This window comes from Equus przewalskii, chromosome 24 (assembly GCF_037783145.1).
Source record: "Equus przewalskii isolate Varuska chromosome 24, EquPr2, whole genome shotgun sequence".
Classification (NCBI taxonomy): Eukaryota; Metazoa; Chordata; class Mammalia; order Perissodactyla; family Equidae; genus Equus; species Equus przewalskii.
This window is the reverse complement of record NC_091854.1, coordinates 11,491,798-11,516,647: the sequence shown is the minus strand read 5'-3', so window position 1 is coordinate 11,516,647 and position 24,850 is coordinate 11,491,798. Positions and strand designations below refer to the sequence as shown.

Below are 24,850 nucleotides of genomic sequence, written 5' to 3'. Positions count from 1 at the left end.
CAGCAACATCTAGTAATATTCGATGTGTCAACTTGTGTCAAATTGATGCATCAAAAATACAATCACAGTCCACCCCTTGTAAACTGGACACTTATACATATTTTCTTAAGCCATACTTAATCTCCAAGCAAAGAAAATAACGAAGTCATACTCCTGCCTAACATGAAACAATTATTCTGCATATAACTTAAAACACATTAAACCTTTTCCCGGAAGGGGATGCACAGTCCTTGGATGATGTCTGCTCTTCTCCTTTGATATACAGTAACTGAAATACTGTGATATAAAGTTAACTATTACTAATAATTTTTATATTAGAGTATAAGGGAAGAATAAAAAGGAAAACAAAAATATGATCTGCAGATATTTGGTGCTGTCTACAATGTCCAGAAGACATTTGGTCCAGAAGACATTTGGTCCATGTCTAAAGGTCCTTGATATTTGGTCCTGGCCAAAACCATTTGGCAAGGACCAAATATGGTCATGGATGTTTTGGACAGGACCAAATATCAAGGACCTTTTGGCATGGACCAAACGTCTTAAGGCAAAACCCAAAAAATATATATATATTTATGCATATATGTACACACACACACATATTCATAACAAAATAAGGAAGAAATAATCATAATAATTACATTTGTTGTTTCTGCAACTGGTAACATGGTCATAGCTGGTATTTCTAATTACCTTCTCCCATTACCCATTCCATATTCCCTTTTCGCTCAGCAAACACCTCAGGTAGTGATGATTGTTTGCTTGGTGGAATGATCCAAACCTTCATTTCTGAAGAGTCTAGGCCATTATCAGTCCTACCTGAGTTGGATTGTTATAGTTTTCCATTGACTTTAATTATAGGACATGGTAGTACTAAGAGATGCCCTAAGCGATCTCCTGTATGCTAGACATACTCCCTCACCTCCATGGTGTAGTAGCAGTCCAATCTCCCGTTGGTAATCAGGACTGATAACCCCAGCCCATAGAGTAACTCCTTTCTTTGCCTGCTAACTCAGAGGCATGAGGAGCTTAATGTGGCCAGATAGCAGCCTCAACATCCAGTTCAACGGAATCACTGTCATGTCTTCTGGTAGAAGCATTCCTCCATTTGGAACTAAAACCTCTACTACAAAGCATAAGTTCACAGGGATGGTGAGCAAAACGTTGGGTAGTGGCTCACTAAGAGAAATAGTGAGTGGAGTCACCTCTATTGAAGTACTCCTCCTTGATTCCCGAACCCATAAATCCTGGCTATTGGAGAAACAGCATCATATATTAGATTTTGGTTTAGAGCATATACAGCCTCCTGAAGGACATTGCTCCAATTCCAGAAGGCATAGCTGCATACCTGGTGCTGTAACTGAGTCCTCAAAAGGCCACTCAACTGTTCTATGAAGCCAGCTGCTTCAGAATGCTGGGGAACACAGTAAGAACCATGAATTCTATAAGCAGAGGTCTATTGCTGCACTTCATTTACTGTGAAGTGATTTCCTTGATCAGAAGCAATGCTGTGCAGAATCCTATGACAGTGGATAAGGCATCCTGTACATCCACAGATGATAGTTTTGGCAGAAGCATTGTGTGCAGGGTGAGCAAATCCATACCCAGAGTAAGTGCCCATGCTAATAAGAATAACTTACTGCCTCTCATGATAAAAGCAGTTTGATGCGATCAACCAGATAGCTGGCTGATCACCCTAGAGAATGGTGCGGTATCAGGGACTCTGTGTTGGTCTCTAATGCTGGTAGATTGGGCACTGGCAGTGGTTGAAGCCTGTCAGTGCTGGTGAATAGAAGTCTATGTTGCCGAGCCCATATATCACATCCATCCCGGCCACCATGGCCACTTTTTCATGACCCCATTGGGTGATCACAGGGGGGGCTGGGGAAGGAGGCTGACTGGTATTCACAGGATGGGTCATCCTATTCATTTGATTATTAAAATCTGCCTCGGCTAACATTATCTTGCTTCACATTTTTTGCCCATTCAGAGAGGTCTACCCACATGCTTCTTCCCCAAATTTCCTTGTCACCTCTTTTCTATTTATGTTCCTTCCAAGTCTCAGACCATCCAGCCAAACCATTGGCCATAGCCTAAGAATGAATCTCTATAGGCCCTTACCTCTTGCCATTTCTCTTTCCTGTGCGTCTCCAGGTGTCCTGCTCTAAGTATGCCCACTGGTAGGATTTCTTTTAACCACTGTCCTTCAAGGATGTCACAAAAAGGGACTGTGGTGCTCCAGCTGTCCACTTTTGGGTCGTGCCTGCATATCTTGCAGAAACATTTAGAAATCAGGCCTGAGCTTTCTCTTTCTCAGTCAACTGATCATAGGAAATATATATGTATACATATTTGTACATACACAACCTCACTTGCAAATTAATTAATGCAAAATAAAACAAAAAGATTAGTTTTAACAGTTAACCTGGGTCTTATGAGGTAACTAAGCTAGCACACAAATTAAAAATTGTTTACCATCAAAACCTTTAAAGTTCAAAAAGTATAATAAGTATAATATCATTTCTCAGTAAGTTCAACACAGCCAATTTTTCCTCTACTACTGGACTAGATAGTTTCTTTGGTTGAGCATCTGGTAATATAGTTAGCTTGCCAGACAAGTAGCTAGAGAGCATGCTACAAGATTTACATACTATATCTTTAAACACCAGAGAAACAACAGCAGAGCAAGATGCTCACCATATGAGAGGCATGTGGGAACTGAGACCTTAAGACAGAAGAGAAAATTCACGCCTCTCATTTCATACTCTAAATAAATAAATAAGCAAACCAACCAACCAGTCAGCCCAGGGTAGGGACTATTTTCAAAATCAATATTAAACTCGACTTCAACAATAAACAACAGTTTATCGAACACCTATTGTCTCTCAGAAACATACTAGGTTCTGGGGATATTTGGTTAAACATATCTTGTCATTGCTGTTATCCCACATCAAAGACAAGACACATATCTTTGCCCTTAAGGGGCTTGGCTTCTGAAAGTTTTCAAGGATAATTATTGGCGATGTTTACTGAAACTCATATGAACATAATTCTCTCTCTTTCTTTCTCTCTATATAGACACATTTGTAAATAAATTATATATATCAATCTCCATATATTAATGATAAAAGAGGAATATTACTTATGTTTTGCTGATAGTATAACTCAGAATAATAGCATGATAGCAATTGTTTAAAAATAAAGTGTTTATTCTATGCCAAACAATGAGATATACACTCTTTTTCGTATATTACCCACTTAATATTATAGAAAACCTGTGGTTATTATCATCACTATTAAACAGATGAGACAACTGAGACTGAAAGAGATCACTAAACCAATGTCCCCAACCTAGTATGGGGTAGAGGCAGGACTTCTGTTTGAGGCTGATCTCAGCTCTCAGCCACGCAGTGAAGCTCTTACAGGAAGAGAGCAAACGAACACTTCAGTTCCTCCTCAGTCAGAACTTAATGGCTGACTCCTTTACTTTAGTTATCCATCTACAACTTAATGTGGTGTAAATAATGAAAAGTGCTGGGTTCAAGCTCTGACTTCTTTCTTTTAGGAAGATTAGCCCTGAGCTAACTGCTGCCCATCCTCCTCTTTTTGCTGAGGAAGACTGCTCCTGAGCTAACATCCGTGCCCATCTTCCTCTACTTTATATGTGGGACGCCTACCACAACACGGTGTGCCAAGCGGTGCTGCGTCCACACCCGGGATCCGAACCGGAGAACCGCAGGCCACGGAAGCGGAATGTGTGCACTTAACCACTGCACCACCAGGCCGGCCCCAAGCTCTGACTTCTTTACTGACCAGTTGTGTCATCTTGGTAAAGTCATTTAACCTTTCTCACCCTTAATAACTTATCTGTAAATGGATTAAATAGTAAATACCTTATATTGCTGGCAAGTCTTAGATATTCAAGTGTTTTGCACATCAAAAAGTCGAATCCAATGTAAAATGCTATTTGCCTTCTTTGCAATGTCATAAGAAGCTAAATGAAAGATAAAACAGCAAGTAACAATTTTGAAAATTCTCGACACCAGTATCTTACCCAGGAATTATTCTCATCCCCATGACAAAATATAAAATCAAAAGAAACCAATTCAAGAAAATCGTGATTTCCTGAAAGAATTTGATGGGAGAGTTAAAAAGATCTATGTGTGAGAGGCAAGAGGGTGCTCAGTTACGGAGAGCAGTTGAGTGGTGTTAGCCAAGTCCTTCCATCTCTTCAAGCCTCAATTTCCTCCTCTCTAAAACTAGGGGGTTGTGCTAAGTAATCTCTCAGCGCCCCACAGGTCTAATGTTCGATTATCAGGCGACACCTCAGGATCCTCTGGCAGTGACCACCGCCTTCCACTTCACTCTGATCAGACTGGAGAATCTTACAAAATCTTCCATCCAATTGATCTGGATGCGTTTTAACCACAGAAACTCTAAAGATAGCATGCCGTTCCGTCTGCTTTCCTGAATTGAATTGACCTCTCAGCTTTGTACATGTATCTTTCATTGACTTCAATACAGAACACTTAATCCCCGGAAATTAATCGAGGGAATTTGAGTTTGAATTTCCCTGGTGTTATTGGTGTATGGAAAATCTCAGTACTTAAATCTCACTTTTATGTGTTACATTGTAATTTTTAAGAGATCATCATAGCAATCTCCTATTTCTGTTAACTCTCTCTGAAAATCCAAATGGGTTTATTTCTTAAATTGCTAATAACCTTACCCAGTCAGACAAATTATCAAGTACATGGACTACAGTTGAACACAAACTCATTTTATTTGATGGAGGCAAAAAAAAAAAAAAAAAAAATGCAAAGATTTCCATTTTGAGAGTAAAACTGCCAGGGTGAATTACTTGGAATGCAGTTCAATATAAGGAAATGCCATAAATTATACTGAAAATTTCTTTGTGTAGGTATTCAGCTCTGTATGGCTTTATTGATAAAGCAGCAATTTTTTTCCCCCTTTTGTACAGGGACTAACAATTACATTACCCTGGAAAAGAATTTGACTTCTGTTAGCTGAGTACAGCATTTGTACAAAGAACTCTTATTGTCTTATGCTAATTTTAGCAGAAAAAATATCTCCCCTAAGAAGCTCTGCCTGGTCCCCTCAGCAGAATGTCACCTGTCTGTGTTCTTTCGGTCCCTCCTGTAAGAGTGGCTCAAGACAGCAAGTCATTCCACTCAAGTTGAAGCAAGAACCAACGGGAAAGAAAAGCATTCGCAGATACAACGTAACAAATGGACCGCTTCAGAAAGAGGCTTTTTCAAACAAAAGTCTGGCAGAGCTCAGGCATCGGAACAGAAGGTAATGCAGAGTTCTACCAAGCTGTGCTTGACGCTCTCGAAGTATGCTGGATGATTCCCCACGCTCTTCCCCAACTGGGCATGCGTTTTGGCAGTCAGTCTTCTGCTTAGGTTCTGCCATTTGATTTTCAAGAACTTGCTAGAGTATACAAAAGTTAAAAAAAACAAATTGAGGTTTTGAAGTTTCATATGTCTGAGCAGAGCCTTTCATAGTGACCCGCTGCATTCCAGAGAGCCCCGCTCGAAAGCTTGCACAAAACCTCCGCTGAGTCAAGAGGAAAGGGCCTCGTTCCCTTTGCATTAGTCACTCTGTAAAAGATTAATCCTAATGAGCTACTTTCTACAGGCAGGCACACCCAGCTTTGCATTACGTACCTACGATTTCTCAATATTTAGGCCAAAATGTGTACACTCAGATGCTGATAGATATCGTCTTTCCAGAAACCATTAACCACGGGTATTAACTGTAATAACTTAGTGAGGTTAAGGAATGAGGCCAAGCAGGGAGTTGTTCAGAATTGCCGGGGAAGCAGTTGTTCAAAGCAGTGTAAAAGAACACACTGAAGGAACGTAGGATTCTAAAAACAGAAAACCCAGCTCACTATCTTTTTGTGTCATCTGCTCTCCCCCACCATCTTTTCCTCTGTGTCTTTGCTGGGTCAGTTTGCAGCAGGTCGTGCTGCTCGCTTAATTAATTTCATCAGTTAATGGCAGCCACTGTGATGGAGTTGGAAGTTTACTGCTCAAGAAATCAGCATGGAGACAGAACTTCCTGGTACCTTTGCCAGACCCTGGGAGGACGACCACACACGGGACCGCTACGTTGACCTGAGCGATTGCGGCAGCTTTCTGCCTGTGCACCGTGACACAACTCCGCACCAGCCCCCTACTGGGGGCGAGTGGAGAGGCCTGTTGCTGCAACTCCGTTTCTAGTAGTTAAGAGTTTATGCGTAGCCATCCTTATGCCAAAGCATCTCTGAAATCAAATTTCATTTATATTCCATAACGGCTTTGCCTTATGAAAAGAGTTTTTTAATCTTATTTTTCTCACCTCTCTCTCGGACTTTCAGGACGATTGAGATTGAGAGGACAAAGAGGTAAAGAAACTGGAAGGGATACAGAAATTGAAACAAAGAGGAGACGTGAAGCAGAGAGAAGCATAAATCCCATCAGTGACAGGATTCACTTTAAATTTGAGCTTAATGAATTTAAAAAGAAATGTTAGTTTATTGAGCCATTTATAACACTTTGTATATCACTGTGTTAGGTGATATTGACTTAACAAGCAGATCATGACACAGCCTCTCACCTTGAAAGGCTTACATTTTAGTGGGGGAAATAGATCAATAATTTTTGCTAACATTACTTTTGTCTTTTGTGCCAAGCTTTGAGGGAAACCCATTATAGGCTGCATCACGTTTAATCCTCCCTACCCTGTGTGGTTAAATACTATTGGTATTCTCATTTTGCAGATAAAGAATCTTATGCTCAGAAAAATTGAGTAACTTTGCCCACGATCACACAGCCAATACAGAAGCAATCTGGGAATCAAGCTTAGATCTTCTAAACTCAGGAATCATGTTCTTTAGATTAGGATATAGTGGCTCACCAAGGATACAATGAGTAATAATACCAGCAGATTGGAATAAAGGCTAAAACAGACACAGGAAAAAGTTCTTTGGGAGAACAAAGGAATAATTAATTTTAAATAGTTTCATTAGGAAATTTCTTGTCGATCCGTTGCTGTTTCGATACCTTCAAGAGGTTACCAAGCGTCTTGAATGTCAGCTGAAGGGGTTTGGGTGTGGTTTGGGGACCTGAGGTGCCCTCTCACCTTTCTGATGGAAAGTCAAAGCCTCGGGCTCTGTGAACATAACACCCAGCACACTTTGTTTTGTGGGAAGTTGCAGAGTAATAGATGTGTGCGTGCACCTGAGGTGAACAGCCTGAAAAACAAAAAACAGGAACCAACAGAATGTGGTGCTGGGACCACAAGAACTTACAGAAGCAGCTGGAGTAGCCAGCTTGTGTGCACACAGCCTTCCTTTCTCCATGAGAATATCAATTCCATGAGGTCAGTGACATCCTTTATCTTGTACATTGATACCATGTCAGTAACTAAAATAGTGCTCTGTAAATGTTACCAACAAAGTTAATGAGTTGAAGCCAATTTAATGGCCTGGGAGAAGACTGGCTGTCGTCATAGGTTCTACCAGGTAATGGCACCCATTTCTTTGCTCACCATTCCATCTTACATCTCAGACCTCCCTTTGAGTTTGTTTCTTTGACTTGAAGTATACCCTCCGTCATTCCCTCATTGAGGTGCTAAATAGGATAAGCTCGGGTTTTGTTTTTAACTTCACTCCCATTCTTGAAGGATAGTTAATTAAGCACATGTAATAAAGAGTCTGGTTCATGTTGATGTTTGCCTGCTGAGCCCTTTCAAGCCCCACCACTTGCCCATCTCCTGCTGTACATCTAGGAAATCTGATAAGATAGATAGCTTGGGTTCTTCCCTCTTTGGGAGCCACCAGGAAGTTCAAACTATGCAAACCCTGGTCCTGGTGAGAGTACTCTCACCCCATATCCAGCCACTAATTACCATAAACCCCAAGCCATTTGTCCCTCCCTGCTCTCAACTCTTGTTTTGGACCTGCTTGGGAGCCTTCCCTGCTCTCCCCAGAAAGCCTGATTATGTGAGGAAGAAACCTTTCCATATCCTCTTGGTTTATGTGCAACATTATTCACTTCAACATCTGAACCAAATTTGGGGTTGAGGCAGATCCACTCTCTCTTTGAGAAGTGACCATAACAATCGGTGCAGTGAGCAAGGCATCTAGGCGATGACTACCACTACTACGGGTATTTCTTCTCTTGCTTTGGCTTGCTAAATGGCACTGCTGACTAGCATGTTCTGTAAGTTGCATTGCTGCCTCCTGGGAAGTTTGTCCTTTGACCTGTACTTCTTTGTACTGCATTTTCTGAGTCCTGCTGAACTAAGTTGAAAGCTTTGATAATTGGCAGTTAAGGTCAGGCATACCGGATTGGAGGCCCTCCTTAAAGTGACCTTTGGTTATGTGCTTAGCATAGACCTATCTGTGTGTCTCAGTTGAATTGTTTGTCTTGATTCCAGCATAAGCCATGACTGATGCTAGGATAAGGGGAACGACTCTTACATGTGACCATTTGTTGTGTGTGTCAACCAGGTGTTGGCTCCCATCCTAGAGTACTCTCATGGGAAAGACTGATGTCGTGTGCAATGTACAGGCCTGTTGGATTGTCACTCATCTGAAGGAAGAGCAGTCACCATGTGGCATGCTGAGGTCCACACTCCTAAAAGCAGATGTTTTCACTAGGACATTGTTGCTGCTCAGTATGCCTCTGTCATCACAAAAGATCCTGAGTATCAGGATTATAGGGATAACACCCATGGCACCCCTGTGCCACAGCTAAGTGGTTAATTCAACCATTGGCATGGGGGAGGACCCTAACCCTGATGATACTGTTGTGAAATTCTCTGGAGGAAGGCATTTATAAATATGAGCAGAGTGGAGAGAACTTCCCCAAAGGATACCCAGTAACAAAACAAACAAACCCTGAATTAAAAAAACCCTGGGCCACCCCCAGTGGCCTAGTGGTTAAGTTCAGCAAGCTCCACTTTGGGAGCCTGGATTTGGTTTCCAGGCGCATACCTACACCACTCATCTGTTAGTGGCCATGCTGTAATGGAGGCTCACATACAAAAAGAGGAAGATTGGCAGCAGATGTTAGCTCAGGGTGAATCTTCCTTAGCAAAAAAAGAACAAAAACAAAAAATCTTGAATATAAGATAAGGAAACAAAAAACTGACACAAAAGTCTACACATTGACCCAATGGGAAATCCAAACTTACTAACAGAAATTATACAACAAAAAGACAAAAGGGTGCTCATTGCTTTTTGTGCCTGTGTAACATAGGTTCTGAATTAACTTTGACTTCTACTGAGATATATCAATTAACAAACGTTCATGGCCCTAAGCAATATTGGGACTCAAATTATAGTTGTACCTGAGGATTCACCTAAATTTAAACAAGGCACCGCTTCTAATCTTAGAGGAGTTACTGAGTCTAAAATAGAGCACAAACAGGTGTGACACATCTTAACCATTGGAACTACTGATTTGCTTTGGAACTATTCCCTATAGCCATATCACCCATTGCCCCAAAATAACCCATAATGGGCACAGGTACTCTGACCTAATGATAAATATGTTAAAATTAAATTAAGTCTTTGGCACTTACAATTGGCTTGACAATAAGATCTGATGGATATCCTTACCTCCCTGTCCCTGGTTAAAATAGTTTAATATGCCCAATATAAATTAAAAAGGGCTTTCAAGGATTGAAACTTATTATACAAGGACTATTTAGAGAAAAGGTGATTATCTCCACTGTTTTTTCTATTTAAAAATCTAATTTGGTCTGTTTTTAACCTGGAAAGGATGAATAGCACCTGGTAATGGATTACTGCAACTGTAATGTTAAGGTCCCCATATTCAATATTATTGAAATTGCTGATTCCATACAATCAGCAACTGGTGAGTCCTTTTCAGTCATGGATCCAATTAAATCTATTCTGTGCCTGTTTCAACAGCCTCTCAGTCACAATTTGCCTTCACCTTTGAAGGGACACAGTATACCTTTACCTGGCTACCCAGGTTCTCTCCTTTGTGGCAGCAGAAAGTTCAAACCACGCAAGCCCTGGATCATGCAGGGATCCCTTACCTCAGCCCCTAACTATGTAACCACCATGAGACAGTCTCCTTTCCCTGCTCTCTCAAGCCATTTTCAAAACTGTTTAGGAGTCTGCTCTCTCCATAAAGTCTCATTCTATGATTAATAAAACTTTTCATACCCTTTTGGTGTTTGTGTGGCACCATCAGTCATGATATCTGAGCTAAAATTTGATGGAGAGTTCGTCCATTTCTGTGGGGTGATTATAATAGCATACAGTTCTAACCAATGGGTATTTTTTTTGGACATACTGAAAATATTATTCCTGTCTGCTTGGTTTTTAGTGCTGCTATTGATAATCCTGCTGTCAGTATAATTTTGTTCTTTCAAAGGTGTTTTTTGTTTTCCTTGGCCACTTTTAGAAGCCTTTTGAAATTTGGTCTTCTGAAGTTTCACTATCATATGTCTAGGTGTGGATTCAACTGTATTTATCATGTTTGAGACTACTTATACTTCCTAAATCTGATAATTCATGTTCATATCAACTTTGGAATAATTTTTCAATTGCCATTCCAATATTATGTCTTCTCCATTCTCTTCTATTCTTCTGGATTCCTTTGGAATATATATTTGACTTTCTTATTTGATCATCTATGTCTCTTAAACTCTCTGTAATTATTCTTCTCTTTATCTTTCTATGCTATGCTATAAGGGTAATTTCCAGAGATCTATCTTCCTGCTTCCCAATTCTCTCTTTAGCTAGATCTAATCTTTTGTTTAAATAAATTATTAGTTTTATATTTCAATGGCTATTTTAAAATGTTTTATACATTCTATTTCCTTCTTTTCAATAGCTGATTAGTCTTTCCTTTATAATATCTTCTTCTTTTATCATGTTATCAATGACTTTTAAAATATTCAGTCATTTTAAACATAATTATTAGTTTACAGTATCTAAACTCCTTTTATAAGAGTAGGATGTGTATAATCCTCTGTTTTCTGTGTGTGACCACTCTTGTTTATGACGAATTGTTTTCTGTTGTGTTTTGCAAATTCTGAACTGTGAACTCATTTTGAAAAGAGATTTATCAGTAAGAATCATATTCAGTCTGTTGAGGGTCTATCCTTCCACAGGTTTTTTGTGTTTTCTTGTACAAACTATCTCAGCTTGGACCTATGAAATGTAAATTTCTTAGTTTGAGAAAGTCCTTGCTCACATTGATAATATAAATTTGAAAAAAAAACCTCCATAAAGGAAAGCATGATGCTAGAGTCCCAAGTGTGTAATTTTCCCTCTCACTTGGAGCTTACATTTATACAGAAAAGTATCTTTATCATTTTCCTATACAGGCATACCTCTTTTTATTGTTCTTTGCCTTATTGCTCTTCACAGATATTTCATTTTTTTAACCAAGTTCTTACAGAGTTTGCGGCAACGCTGCACTGACAAGGTTATTGGCATCATTTTTCCAACAGCATTTTCTCACTTTGTGTCTATGTCACATTTTTGTAATTCTCACAATATTTCAAAGTATTTCATTATTATTTTATTTGTTATTGTGATCTGTGATCAGTGATCTTTGATGTTATTATTGTAATTGTTTTGGAGTGCTACAAACCACCTCCATAGAAGATGGTGGACTTAATAGATAAATGTTGTGTGTGTTCTCACTGCTCCACTGACTGGCCATTCCCCCATATTGCTCCCTCTTCTGGGGCCTCCCTATTCCTAAGACCCAACAATATTGAAATTAGGCCTATTAGTAGCCCTACACTGACTTTTAAGTGTTCAAGTGAAAGAAAGAGTTGCACATCTCTCACTTTAAATGAAAAGCTAGAAATGATTAAGCTTAGTGAGGGAGGCATGTCACAAGCTGAGATAGACTGAAAGCTAGGCCTTTTGTACCAAACAATTAGCCAAGTTATGAATGCAAAAGAAAAGTTCTTGAAGGAAATTAAAGTGCTACTCCAGTGAACACACAAATGAGAAAGTGAAACAGCCTTATTGCTGATATGGAAAAAGTTTTAGTGGTCTGGACAGAAGATCAAACCAGCCACAGCATTCCTGTAAGCCAAAGCCTAATCCAGAGCAAGGCCCTAACTCTCTGCAATTCTGTGAAGGCTGAGAGAGGTGTGGAAACTACAGAAGAAAAGTTTGAAGCTGGCAGAGGTTGGTTCATGCAATTTAAGGAAAAAAGTCATCTCCATAATATGAAAGTCAAGATGAAGCAGGAAATGCTGATGTAGAAGCTGCAGCAAGTTCTCCAGAAGATCTAACTAAGATAATTCATGAAGGCGGCTACACCAAACAACAGATTTTCAATGTAGATGAAACAACCTTCTGTAGGAAGAAGATGCCATCTAGGACTTGCATAGCTAGAGAGAAGTCAATGCCTGGTTTCAAAGATTTAAAGGACAGGCTGACTCTCTTGTTAGGGGCTAATGTCGTTGGTGACTTTAAGTTGAAATCAATGCTCATTTACCATTTTGAAAATTCTAGGGCCCTGAAGAATTATGCTAAATTTACTCTGCCTGTGCTCTATAAATGGAACAATAAAGCCTGGATGACAACACATGTCATAAAGCCTGGATTACAACATGGTTTATTGAATATTTTAAGCCCACTGTGAAACCTACTGCTCAATAAAAAAAAAAAAGATTCCTTTCCAAATATTTCTGCTCATTGACAATGCCCTTGGCCACCCAAGAGCTCAGATAGAGATGTACAATGAGATTAATGTTGTTTTCAAGCCTGCTAACACAACATCCATTCTGCAGCCCATGGAACAAGGAATAATTTTGCCTTTCAAGTATTATTATTTAAGAAATACATGTTTTAAGGCTTCCTCTGCCATAGAGAGTGATTCCTGTGATGGATCTGGGCAAAGTAAATTGAAACTCTTCTGGAAAGGGTTCACCATTCCAAATTCCATTAAGAACATTTGTGATTCATGAGAAGAGGTCAAAATATCAACATTAACAGGAGCTTGGAAGAAGTTGATTCCAACCCTCACGGATGACTTCTACGGATTCAAAACTTCAGTGGAGGAAGTAACTGCAGGTCTGGCAGAAATAGCAAGAGGGGTAGAATTAGCAGTAGAGCCTGAAAATGTGACTGAACTGCTACAATCTCATGATAAAAGCTTAATGGATGAAGAGTTGGCGTCTTTTGGATGAACAAAGAAAGTGGTTTCTTGAGATAGAAAATATTCCTGGTGAAGATGCTATGAAGATTGTTGAAATGACAATAAAGAATTTAGAATATGACTTTACTTAGTTGACAAAGCAGCAGTAGGACTTGAGAGGATTGACTTCACTTTTGAAAGAAGTTCTACTGTGGGTAAAATGCCAGCAAACAGCATCACATGCTACAGAGAAATCACTCATGAAAGGAAGAGTCAATCAATGCAGCAAACTTCATTATTATCTTATTTTAAGAAATTGTCACAGCCACCCCAACCGTCACCCTGATCAACCACCACCCTGAGCAGCCAGCAGCCATCAACATGGAGGCAAGACCCTCCACCAGCATAAAGGTTACAACTTGCTGAAGGCTCAGATGATGGTTAGCATTTTTTAGCAATAAAGTATTTTTAATTTAAGTTACGTACATTGTTTTTTTAGGCGTAATGCTACTACAAACTTACTAGACTATGGTATGGTAAAAGGCAAAAAAACCTTTTATATACATGAGAAAAGAAAAGAATTAGTGTGACTCACTTTATTATGATATTTTCTTTTTTGCAGTGGTCTGGAACAGAATCTGCAATCTCTCTGAGGTACGCCTGTACAAGTGGGCAGGGCTTTCAAATTTATGCTGTCTGGGTCCAGATTTATAAATGGGGTCTCGGTTACAACTCTCTCCTTTATTAGGGCCTCTAGGGCTTGCCTCTATTTCTTCATTTCTGAGACTGGGAACCCCTTCCTACTACCACCAAAGAGTCAGCTCCAGCTCGCTGCACCACTTGTCCATTTCTTATCTATTTTTGAACCATGAGGTTTTTCCTGACTTACCTGTGAGCTGGCCGATGCATTTAAAAGGCTGTGTGCTCTTTTTTTTTCCTAAAGTTTTTAGGTGTTTCATCGCTGGACGAATTGTCAAGCTATCTAGTCTGCCATTGCTTAGAAACGGAAGTCCTCAAAAAAGCACTTCCTCCCTTTGTTCTCTAGTACATCCCTAGTGTACATCCTTGGAAAATGGAGGGCACTAGAGCATGGAACACGTCAAATTTCACAGGTGTATGGATGCATTTGGAGTAAATGAAGGAGTCTTACCTCTACACATTAGCCTCCACCCTTTATGCCACAAATTTCTCTGATGCAAGATGGAGAGTAGCTATGTTGTCTTGGTATATGTGCATACTTATTCACAAATGCATATTTATTTTTGTACATAAGTGTATATGTATAGAGACATAGATATTTCACTTTGAAAATCACTGCTTACCAGCTTCTGATTCTGTCTTACCCAACTGTGTTTCTTAATTACTTCTCCTGAGGGGTGACACTCACCATAGTTCCCAAAACAGTCTGGATTCAGAGTGAGCAATATTTATTTCTCTCCCAGCCCCAGTGTGGTGGAATCTGATCCCCTCAGCCCTAACCACTGTACACCTAATTGGACCAAGGGTCTAGTTCTCCTGTAATGACCACTGAGTTACTGATTTTTTTCATGTGCCCAATTTCCTCAACTGAGTTCTTTATTAGTTTCTCTTCACTATCTTGAAAATTGCTATTCTGCAAAACCCTAGCCTTGAATCTCATTCTGCTCCACTTCATTCTGGCCAGCATCTCCCCCTGGGAACACATTACCTGCCCCTAGTACAGAACAGAATCCCTGCCCGTAATTGCTGATATGATGACAGAGGTACTACAACCATCTTCAAACCTCTCGAAGAAATCTCCCAAGTATTGCTCACCTTGGATTGTCTACCTACATGAGTTGCCCATTGACCTGGGGCCCCGGGGCCTCCTCTCAGGAAAGCTGGTATGTTATCATTTCTAAGTTGTTTGTGCTAGCCATGTTCTTTAGACACCCCGCCTGGCGTATCTTTTCTATGTTCATGAGAGGTATCATTTACGCTTACGAGCAAGTTTCCAGATGTCATTATCAACTGTTTGTATAAGGCAAATAAAAATTTTAATCCCTGTGAGTGGTTAAGTATATATTTATATATATTCTCTTCCTTTTATAAACAAAACACATAAATAGAAGATGAGTTGCCAAAATATTCATCTGGGCTAATAATTTTGATATTTATTTGCAAGCTTGCCTTAGCTATTAATTCTTAAAATAGGGATAAGCCCTCCTTTATCTCTGAATTTTTATTTTTATGATAACAGATCATGCTTTCCATGATTTTTCTGATTATGGGCATTCAACTCCTATTCTCTCACCAATGAACTTAAAGTAACTATGAAAACTCTACAATAAAAATTGACCACCTGAAATGTACAACCTTGAAGCGCAGATATTCTCGATAGTTTAGTAATAGGACAAAACCCTTATTGCAGTCCTCTAAGCGTGTGGTAGAAGGTGAGAAAAACAGAACTCATAAAATTGGAGGGTGAGGGAATGCGACCAATTAGAATAAGAACATGGGCCAACAAGGGTTTTAAAGAGACTGAAGGATGAGTTGTGAGAGAGCAGAGGGATGAGGACAATTTGGAAGGAAATGAAGGGACTATTCAAAGAAAGGGAGGACACAGTCTGCAAAGAAAGGCCGAAAAGGATTGGGAAACATTTTCAATTACTAAGACAAAGGAACTGGGCACACATGTCTCAGATGGTAGGAAAGAACAAAGCCCTCGCTGCATAGAAGGAGGGCCCTTTCCTGGGGAGGGGAATGGTGTGTGGAGGTAGGATTTGGTGGAGTCTTCTGGCAGACATTTATTCAACTGAATCTTGTAAAATTTATTTCTGGAATTTAGAATTGGAAAGTTGGATGTAACAGAATATTTAAGTAAAAAAACTATGTAAAATATACCAATAGCAAAAATATGAAGTCAAGTCTTATATAACTTTTAAAACATTAATCTTATTTTTCGTCAGGAAATGATTCTAATTCTATCCATAACCATAAGAAAGATTAATTTGAAATTGAAAAGAACCCTCACATGCTCAAATTATTCTTAATAATCTGGAGATAGGATGTGTTTTGTGGGAGTCAGAAATAAAGTGTATAAAAGTATGCCATCAAGTAGAAAAGCAGCTGAGGCCTATTTTTTAAAAAAGTCTTAATATCTACTAAGCAGGCCACATAAAAGAGACATGTATCTTAACGTATTTGTCCTATTCAAACATATTAGTCATATTCAATGCATTGTAAAGTATCATTACGTATATACTTCATAAATGTAATTTAGAAAAACTTTGATAATTTTCACTTCCCTAATCTTCAAACCCCCAATTCTCACAGAGAACTCTGGAGTCTCACTTCTCCACAAAGATTTAATAGCTGAGAACTCTATCATGTTCTCTTATTACTAAGACTTCATTATTTTTACATGCCACACTACAGGACACTTACTAATATACTATTAAGTATTATAATAAATAATTAAAATGCAACTCCACTTGACAAAATGAGAGAACAGAGTGTATCTGTGTTGCAGTCAACTTGTGTGTATGTTGGCTGGAGCAAGCTGAGCACATATTTTAAAAATAGAAAATCAATTACTAAGAACAACCTCAGTCAGACTGCAATGGGCCCACCTCTCATTAGTGTGAGTTACTGAGGTCTTTTTCTGGCTCCTACCTGCCAATTAAATCATATAGTCATTATATCATTATCACTGTTAAATTGAAAAAAAATTTAAGTACCAATAAAGCTTTGTCGTTGTGCCAGCCTTTTCCACAGAGCCACGCTTTTCATTCCTCGTCGATTTGGTATATCCAGCACTTTTTACCACTCTCTCCCTTGCTCCACACACTCTGGGGCAAGAATTTACTGTCCTATTAATTGGTCAACATATATTTAGAAGCACATACCATGTGGTCAGCACTATATAGACAATGTTCAGGACATATAAGTGTAAGTAATAGTCTTTGCCTTCAAGGAGTTTACAGTATCATTTGGGAAACAGATTAGCATAGAAGAAAAAAAAGGGAGTAACCAGAGTCAGAACACAGAGAATTAAGTCTTAAATTGTGCAGTCTTCACTTCTGGAGCTACATGTTAGAGGACACTGGGATCCAGAGAATCTGCCCAGATTCTATAAGCCCGGATTGTTGGTCATATGTGCTCTGCAAGCATCTTGCATTTACTCAGTCAAAAGTTGCCCGTTTACGTAGCAAAAATGGGATCCCTGTAGGGTAATGTAAGATCTCTTACCAGATCCTGTGTGTCTTGAGGTCAAGGCTGAAGCTTGTTCACAGCACTGTTTCTCCTCCCACAGAGTGCCAGGCCCAGAAAGGGATGGCGAGCACAGGCCCAGATGAGGTTGGAGATGTGGGTGAGGCTGAACCACACAGGGCCTGATACGTGGCCCTGTGACTGAGTTTGGCCTTCAGCCCTGGAGCAACGGAAAACCAGCAAAGTCTTTGAAGTGGGCAAAATGGCACAAGCAGATTCAAGTTTTGAAAAGGACCTCCATCCAAAGTGTATTGAAAAGTGGAGTAAAAATGAATGCGGGAAGCTCAGATAATTTGAAATAAACATTTAGTTAAGTGAGGAGGGGCAGCAAAAATTAACATGTGTTTGTGGTGTGATTTACCCAAATTTGGGTAATAGCCAAATTTTCTTGGCCAGTAATGTAGAAGTGTGGTTATTGCTCTGTTGTTATGAATCAGCTCATTATTCCTGAAGGTAAACAACTTAAATTACGTTACTATCACTTTTGATAATCTTTGATAGTCTAGAGTATGTACTGTGTTAGAAGCTGGGAATAGATATTGAAGCAAATTAAAGGTACAACAGAAATATATTCAAAAAGTTTTACTTCTTCTCTTAGCAGGTGGCTCTGCTGAGATAATCCAAATGGAACATTCTGTTTTCTAAATCTATTATTAGTTGCTAATCTTGCTAGGTGTGCAGTCCATATTGCTGCATTTTGGATAATGATTTGCCATCCCATTTGTTGGGGAATATGAAATTGTCCAATCAACGTACAAGGACATAAAGTTAGTTTGAGCCTTCAGGATTCCCATGGGGAACTAGGATTACTTTGAGTTTCTAGGAGCTGTGGCTCTGGGCTGAGAATAGACTAAGGGGGTAGCATGAAGTTTTTGTGGCTTGAAGCTAATTCGACCTGATCCAGCAGAAACAATGGTTTTCTCCTCATGTTATTCTCCCTGCTTTAAACCTTTCAAAGACCCTCCACTGCACTTTGGATCCCTTCCAATAGCTTTAATAGGGTCTGCCAAGCCCTGCGTGGACTGGCTGCCTCCTACCAACCACTCCAGCTTCATTTCACACCTTTCTCCCCAGGTGTTCAGGTACAAGTCTTCTTTAAGTTCCTTAAATGTGCCCTTTTTCCTTTGACAAAGGGTATTCCATTCTGCCTGGAATGCTCCCTACTCCATTCCCATCCCCACCCTAGAACTTTGGCCATTTAACTGAGACCCTCTCTGAGACCCTCTCTCCATGACCTCTACCCTAGACTAGGTAAACCTGGTTCATTTTATGCCCACATAGCACTCTAGAGTTACCCTCAACAGCACTTATGCTTGCACTTTTAATTAACTTAGCTACATCATTATTTGACGGATGCCTCCCTCCGATCAAACTGTGAACTCTGTGGGGATAGTAGGCAGGTCTATTTTGTGCAACATTATATCCCTAGAGGTTAGCACGGTGCCGACACATAATAGGTGCTCAATAAATCTTTTTGAATAACTAAATGACTAAGTGAATGCATACATAACTCTAATAATACTATGCTCCTTATTCGTTTCCCCTCTCTGTGGGAAATTTGCGGGAGCTTGGCTTTTCTCTGTATTTGACTTTGGGTCACCTACTCTCTAGGGGCAGTTGTAGATGCTCCAATTGCCTAGTGTAGACCAGCAGCTAAGGGGATGGCACCCACCATGGCAGAGGCTTAATTCCAGGAGGTCCCATATAAACCCCCTGAGGGAGGAATTTCAGCTTCCCATTGTGCTCTCTTGCAGCTGAGAAGCGACAATAAAGCAAAAATGCAAAAGGGCCAGGAGGCCCTGAAGAGATCTCGTGTGTACTAGACCTCTTGGCTCATTCGCTGCCATTTGAAAAGGATGCTCTGGACATCATGAGCCTCTATTTTATTTATCCAGATAAAAAAAAGTGAGGTTTAAAGGCAGTTGGCTTCAAGTCTAAAACAGGAACTGCACTAAAAACCATGGACAATAAGATCCTCATAAATTCACTTAAAAGTTCATCTTTCAGGCTTTTCCAGTGGGGTTTCTAGAAACATAAATAGCGTGGAAGTTCCTCACAACTTCGGAGAAGCATGATTTGTTTCTCTCCGCTCCTGTAGTGCACATATGGGACTCCTATTGTCCTCACAAACAGAAATTACTGAAGGGTAAATATAGCTTTTGCCTAATTTTGTATTCCTTTTAAATTCATTCTTATTGTTCTTTGCATGAATGTGGCTGCTGTGGTGGTGGGGACAGAACGATTTGGGGTCGATGGCCACTGGGAAACGGAGAAAGGCAACAGGTAATTATGCAGAGATAATTTAAGTCATGACTGGCCCCACTGTCAGTTCTGTGGCCCAGAGTTCCCGCAATTCCTCTGGCTTCTGGTTGTCACAGACGCAGCCCTGGAAGCCGTGACGCCGTGGTCCCAGCAGAGCGGAGAGGGACAGGCTCCAGCAGCATCAGCTGTAGGAATGCAAACATGCTCTCAGGGGTCGAAGCAGCAAAGCCAGCCGGGGCCTACTGGGGGACTTGTTTTTAGACCTCTTTAAAGTTGCAATAAAATGGCAGAAAGTAGTTTTGCAGCCTCCTTTGAACAATTTTATTGTCTGTTCCCTTTGCCACAGGAGGGTAAAGTTGATAAACGGCTAAATAATCAACTTTTGTATATTTCATTTGAAAACTTTAAAATTTTAAATCCTCCCTTTATGGCCCTGATAAAGCATGACAGGGACTCAGTGGTGGCCTCCCTGCACTCCTCTGCTGAGTGGATTGAGATGCTCGGTTTAATAGCACACTAAGGGACAGTCACTGGCCTGGGTTCCACCCCCAGCCCATGACTCAGTGATTGGAGAGAGTTCCTACTCCTGGGAAACAATAGTTTTACATATTTCCAGGGAAGAGACTGGGCCCAAGATAGAAGTGGAATCTAATCTTTCAGTGTCAATTGGAGGAATTAATCATATTTATTGGGGGAAAAAAAAAGCCCACACAGAAGGAAGTGGAGTGGGGGGAACCCAACAACATAATTACTGAACACTTCGGAATATTTGTGTGTTTTTTGAAGATAGGGATTGGGTCTTAGTCATTTTTGTATCCCCAGGGTTCTCTGCGGTGCTTGGAAGGTAGTAGATACTCAATAAATACTTGCTTGATAAGTAAGTAAATGAATGAAAAGCAAACTGAGAAAACCTCAAATGGCATTGCCCTCTATATGAGTTTCCCAGGATTGCTGTAAGGAAGTACCACCAACTGCATAACTTAAATAACGGAAATTTATTGTCTCACAGTTTTGGAGGCTGAAAGTCTGAGCCCAAGGTGTCAGCAGGTTCATGCTCCCTCTGAAGGTGCTGGGAAAGGATCTGTTCCAGGCCTGTCTCCTTGCTTCTGGTAGTTCCTTGGTTTGTAACTGTGTAACTCCCTGTGTACATGTCAGTCTCCAAATTTCTCCTTATTACAAGGTCATTACCCATGTTGGATTAGGGGCCAACTCTGCACCAGTATATCTTCATCTTAGTTTAACTAATTCCATCTGCAATGACTATTTTCAAACAAGGTCCTATTTTGAGGTTAGGACTTCCATATAGGAATTTTTGGGGGACAAAATTCAACCCATAACACCTTCTTTCTTGTACTGTGAATACGCTTAAAAGTTAGATTTTTACTATAAAAATATTCAAAGAGCACTCATTTGTTAGGTACTTTTCTGGATGTCAAGGGTTGTGGGTTCTGGACTCAGCTCAGCCATTAACCGTTGTGTGAACATAGACAAGGGTTACATTTGGGTTAGCGAGGAGGTTGAGATATAAGATCTTTTAAGCTGCTTTTCAGCTCAAACTTCTATGATTTTCTCAGCCGTCCATTTGAAACACACTTCTTATATAGCCTTTCCTTAGTGTTCCTTACTTATTGCTGCACACTTAGATTAGACTTTCAGAATTCTATGGCAATTGAGTCCAGCAATGTTTCTTTAAAGAATTCAATAGTTTGGTCCTCTTGCTTCAAAGACACCAGTGTCTTGAATTCATGAAGTCAGGGGCCAGGTCTGTTTCTCTTACTGCTGAATTTCAATAGCTAACATAGTGCTTGGCACTCAATACTCAATTATAGTAAACACTCAATAAATACGTGTTGGATAAATATTGAATGAATGAATGTACTTATTTCAATATTATTTCCATAAATTTGCCAGCTGTGTGCAACTCCATATATGTTTAAAACTTTCTTCCTTGCTACTCAAATTTCCCTGTAACTACCAATCCTGATGTAACTTAGAGCTCAAAAATCTTATGTTCAATGTCCATAAATCAATGGTTGACTATAGATAAAATCATATCAAGGTATCTCAGGGACTATATGGAATATTTTGAGCATTGTGAAAAAAATCAAGATATTGGAAATATAGCCATTGTATGAGAAATGGCAGGAAATGACATTTGTAGGTATCCTTCAGTGCAATCTGGTGGCGAAAATTAACACCTCTCCACGGACTTTTCTTAATAAATCTTACAGTCTGTATTTCTGTATATATTTTATATTATTTTATGTAATATGAGACCCATGTATACATGAAATAAAGAGCATAGTAGAAAGCTGAGAATATAGGAAGCATTAATTTCTGTGTTACCTCGATGTTTGGGGAAAATGAATCATGTATGGTACTCAACGGGAGGTGCATGTAGAGAGTCAAGAATAGCTTACTCTGTGAATGGTAAAAATTATAAAAATTTTCTTGAGTTATTAGTATTTAAGGCCCCAAATAAAGATCTTTTATATCATTTTCAGTGCTTTGACATTATTTCTTTATTTTCAAGGCTTCAGATTTAACCTTGTTCTGGAAAAATGGAAGAAGAGGTGTTATTTCTGAAGCAGCTGTGTCACATCTGGCTAAGCCAAGAGGTCTCGATGCTACCCCACCAACCTCACCACCAACAGGACTTTCAGAGCAGGACATAACCTACTAATAGTAATAACAAGCAAAATTTATGAAGTTTTCTAATTTTAAAGGCATTTTAATAATTTGAAGGAGAATTTTAAGGTAGAGGAATAGCATCTGAGGAGTGTTTCAGTCGTCCTTCTATTTCCACCTAACCCAAGGAACCCTTTGCTGGTCAAACTGCAACAAACCGTTAGCCTGGAATGGGGGAAAACGGTTTGAAAAATCTTACAGGGTACAGAGGTGCCTTCATCATACTGAACAGTAAATGGAACAGGACTCTGCCAATGATGATGTTAGAAAATTATATCTAGTTTAATTTTTTTCCTACATCCTAGTTTCATTTATGAGACTGTTCAGCTCTCCAGGGCTGCAGTCGAAATCAGGAAAGCCTTTCTGCCAAAGAAGAAAAGGTTTCCATTTGACAGAAATACTGTTTAGAGTGATTGATTTAAAAGTGCTGAACTCATATTCAGAGTCTGAAATCCAGGAACTGCCAGCTGGGCTGGGATTCAAAATTACAAGGATGGAGTGAGTTTCTGAGTTGTGATGCATTAAGCAGTGGGGGCAATTGCTTTTCTCACCTATCTCACAAGGGATGAGGGAAGGGAAACATTTAAGAATTAAGAAAAGAAATCTTAGGACTATTGAGTTACCACATCTTGCTCGGCTCGAGGCAGAAACGCAGCTTGCATTTAGGAGGAAAACGTGGGTGAAGAATGAACAAATCTTTGGTAACTATGACTTGCTTGAAAGGAGAGTTGAAGAAGACAAAATAAATAACAGAGGAGGAAAACCATATATAGACCAGTCACTTTACTAAGGCTGGACTTACTAAATATGCAGGTGTCTGAGAACATAATGCACCTATTTAAAACAAGCAAAGCATTTCTAGGGTGTGAACTAAAAGGAGTTGGCCTACTGGAAAAAATGTCTTTCGAATATTCTGCAAGAAATAGTAAGCACGAACAATGGTGCTAGGAGATTAAGACATATAGTGTTAACTTACTCTTTTAGTTCATGTACTGTGGTTTTTAACAGATGGATTTATCAGTGGTTTGTTGTTTCTTCTTTTTTTCCTAATGTACGCTGAGTTATTTCTTTGCATGCCATTTTAAATAAAAATATTCTTAAAGGGGACACAGTGTTAAGGGAGATGTATAAATAAGACAAGTGCTAATTACAGTGTCTAAAAAGAATGTCTCTATCCTGTAAATCGCAGCACAACTGCTTACACAGGGAATGGGAGAACCCCATTCTGGAGCTACACTTTCCATCGAGTCATGGAGTGTAAATCTGGGCAATAAATGATTAGAAGGTACTGTACTGTGTAACTTGTACAATGCTCATAAAAGAAATTAATGAACAAATAAATATTCTTTGATGGACGAGCTGGCAAAAATATATCTCACAAAAATACCTTCCTCTTTAGTTGTGGAGAATGACACTGAAGTGGCTTCTCTTTGAACAGTGTGCCTGATCTCAAAGAGATTAATGTTTGGAAAGTAATCAGTGTCTGATCTGAGAGCCTTGACATAGGGCAAACCCCTGTGGCTGTCAGTGGGGGATCTGCCTGTGGTGAAGATGCGGGATCAAGCTATTCTCTCACCTTCTGGTCACAAAGCCACCAACCCACTTGAAATTCTCAGAGACCTAAGTATTGATTTGTGTCCATAGACAGAAGTTTGTGGGTCTTCATTCTGAATAGAAGTGACCCTACAAGCTGGAAAATCTGTAAAGAAAGATGACTTTTCTTAAAGAAGTGCTCAAAGAATGATAATGTCAATTGCTGTCCTCCAAGAGTTTTCGTTGGATAGTATAGAAGCATTCTGAGCCGAGATTGTTGAGATGACGTAACAAGGAACACCACCAGAAACACCACTCTCATGATGCCTATTTCTTGGGCAGGCATATATGATGGCTCTATAGCCCGTGAATAAATGCTGCAGTGTGGTCTTTAATGTCCTAATTAACATGACTTTGTTTCCCATTCATGATCATGTCCCATCATTTCCAAACAGAAGTGTTTCTACCTTTTCCTCGTTTTCTACATCATCTCTGGCTTCTCCAACCTCATTCTTATTTTCCTGTCTAAAGTTTGTGCATACTGCTTCTTCCTTGGCCTTACATTCACCCTCCTTTCCAAGTATACATTTCTAATTCATCCTGCAAGGCACAAATTAAGCCCCCGTTTCTCGATGAATCTTCTCCAACTGCTCCATCCTTTGATGATTTCTCCATTCTTTGAATTTTTGGTTTTAGGACTTGATAGTACACTGAATAAATTTTCTTCTAATTGTTTCACTTGTGTTCATACTACTTTCCAAAGTAGGTTTGAGCCTTTTGAGGTCAGAGATAGTTTCATACAAAGCCACTGCATTTCATGTAAATATTTAAAGTAAGCAGTTTCAAATAGTGCAACTTAAAATATCAGGAACTCCTCATTTCATGCACAAAATTTGAATAATCACTTAAAATTAATTTTTAATTTGAAAAAATCATGAGAAATCTTATAATTTCAAAGTTTTATGCTTTAGCCTTATAATAGCATC

General features: G+C 39.5%; 1 long non-coding RNA gene across 1 annotated transcript; it reads right to left on the bottom strand.

The window, feature by feature from the left end:
- Window positions 1-557: 557 nt before the first annotated feature.
- LOC139079148 (uncharacterized) lies at window positions 558-6,092 on the bottom strand. Its single transcript, XR_011532487.1, has 3 exons — window positions 5,131-6,092; window positions 3,891-3,991; window positions 558-2,268 (listed from the first exon to the last, which is right to left on the bottom strand). It is a non-coding gene; the product is annotated as an uncharacterized lncRNA (long non-coding RNA).
- Between the last annotated feature and the right edge of the window lie 18,758 nt (window positions 6,093-24,850).